Source organism: Centropristis striata, chromosome 10 (genome assembly GCF_030273125.1).
Source record: "Centropristis striata isolate RG_2023a ecotype Rhode Island chromosome 10, C.striata_1.0, whole genome shotgun sequence".
In the NCBI taxonomy this organism is placed as follows: Eukaryota; Metazoa; Chordata; class Actinopteri; order Perciformes; family Serranidae; genus Centropristis; species Centropristis striata.
The window spans coordinates 21,653,933-21,656,703 of record NC_081526.1 but is presented as its reverse complement, the minus strand read 5'-3'; positions in this window follow the sequence as shown (position 1 = coordinate 21,656,703).

The window sequence follows — 2,771 nt, the reverse complement described above, 5'->3', positions numbered from 1 at the left end:
ACCAGCCTGGCAAAATGTTGGTCAGCCCACCAACACCAATTTTTTTTAAAATAAAATAATCAATCTTATGGATGCCCAATTAAGTGGAATTTTAACAAACTTGGCAACTAGGAAAATCACAACAGCACAAAACACAAACAGCTCCATCAGGCTGAGAATAAGACACGCTTTGGAAATAGTCTAGTCTACAGAGACGTCATTATTAGGGACCGAGCACTGAAGGTGAGAGGACCCTATTGTAATTGATCCGTCTATTATTATTATTTCGACAAATGAATCGCCTTTTTTATGCCTTTATCATATTCAAAAACTCACCAAACTCGCACCAAAATTCAATCGTGTTGAAAATGTATGTATTTTATAGGTTTCAGAAATGGGTGTGGCAAAATGACCTACTAGCACCCCCTAGAATGCAGCCCCTCACACAAGTTTGTCGTAGTGACACGAAATTTGGTACTCACATGTATCATGGGAAGATGCACCAAAAAGTCTCAAGAAGCCATACCCAAAAATGGGATCGAAAATGGCATTTCCTGTCCTTTTTATCCATTTCCACATCGCATACATTAACGAACTCCTCCTACAGATTTCACCCAATTTACTTCAAACTTGGTCAGTACCATCACAAGGGCTTTGGGATCAAAAGTTGTATAAATCTTTACCGACAATCATACTATGTGGGCGTGGCATGGCGGCAACATATGGCGTCTCGCCATCTAACACCAGACTGGATAACTTGACCATACATTGTCGTATTGTTATATGGCGAGGTGCAATATTTAGTCGCCATGTCACGGCCACATAGTGCAAGGGTGAGTTAAGTTGTTGATAAGGTTTGTCCCCCAAGGCCTTGTGATGGTAATGACCAACTTTGAAGTCAATGGGATGAAATCTGTAGGAGGAATTGGTTAAAGTATGCAGTGTGGTCATTTGATGAAAGGGCGCATGGATAAAGCATAAGGGGCGGGGCTTTATGAAATATTGTTATTTACAAGAGTTAAGGGCTGGACTCTGATGAAGCATGACAAGTTTGGATGAGATCAGACAAAGAATGGAAAAGTTATAACGATCTCGTGTTTTATGGCGAGACGCCATATTTTGCCGCCATGCCACGCCCACATAGTGTGACCACCGGTAAAGCTTTCAATAACTTTTGATCCCAAAGGCCTTGTGATGGTACTGACCAAGTTTGAAGTTGATCGGGTAAAATCTGTTGGAGGAGTTTGTTAAAGTATGCGAGCTAAAAATGGCAGAAAACGGTGAATAGTGCGATATTCAAACCAAGATGGCACACTTCCGGTTGGGCTCCAAGAGGCTTTTTGGTGCGTCTCCACATGATTCATATGTGAACCAAATTTTGTGTCTCTATGTGAAACCTACTGCTCGGGCTAGGCGTAAAACATGTGACTTCCTGTTGCCAGCGGGGGGCGATATGACTGTGTGTCAATATTGACAGGTGGGTGTGTTCAGGGCTGGCCCCTCATCACATGTGAGAAATTTGGGACAGATTGGACAATGTATGGTGAAGTTATCCAGTCTGGTGTTTGATGGCAAGACGCCATATTTTGCCGCCATGCCACGCCCACATATTGTGAAGGTCAGTAAAGGTGTTGATAAGTTGTGTTCCCCAAAGCATTGTGATGGTACTGACCAAGTTTGAAGTCAATGGGATTAAATCTGTTGGAGAAGTTATGTAAAGTATGCAACGTGGTCATTTTTATGAAAGGGGGCGTGGATATAGCATAAGGGGCGGGGCTTTATGAAATATTATGATTTAGAAGTGTTAAGGGCTGGACTCTGATGAAGCATGAGAAGTTTGGAGCAGATCGGACAAACAATGGAGAAGTTATAACAATCTCGTGTTTTATGGCGAGACGCCATATTTTGGCGCCATGCCACGCCCACATAGTGTGACTGTCGGTAAAGATTTGAATAACTTTTGATCCCAAAGGCCTTGTGATGGTACTTACCAACTTTGAAGTCAATCAGGTTAAATCTGTAGGAGTTCATTAAAATATGAAATGTGGTCATTTAATGAAAGGGGGCATGGATATAGCATAAGGGGCGGGGCTTTAATAAATGCCACTGTGCCCAGACCATGAGACTTAAGGCAATGAAATTCATAGGGGTGGTATAGTCTGGCCCCTGTAACGCACACACCCTGACGGCAGCATGCCCGACACGCGTGGACTGCGAGGGCCCGTTCAGTACTGCTTGCAGTCCTAGTCTATATTTGTATCTGTTCAACCAGCAAACTTATCTGTCTCTGTATTCAGATGGAAATGGGTGTTGTTTATATCAGAAGTCACATGAGGCAAACGTTGTATTTTCTAACCTAATATTCATTGACAATGCAACTGCTGTGCCTTCAAAGCATCAAAAACATTGGCATATAATTCAATATAAAATACATTCCCACCCCCTTACTGTACTTTTAATAAATGTAATAAACATAATGACTGTTTCCAAATCAGTTTCCATTCCGTTATTTGTTTTCTTTCCCAAATAATGTTAATAATGTAATTTTCAGGTACATTGGCATTCTGTAGACACACAAGTCCTATTTTATTTGTCTAGTCATTAGACATTTCTGTCAAAATGTATGATTTCTGTGAGACTAGACAACTTGAATGCATATGCACAATATATACACACAATTCAAGAAAAAAGATTCATTAAAATATGTATTTCATAGTTGGAATTGTAAGAGGGGCTAGGGATTTACTTCACCTACATAACTACCTCACTCTCAATAGTTATGTCCATTTATT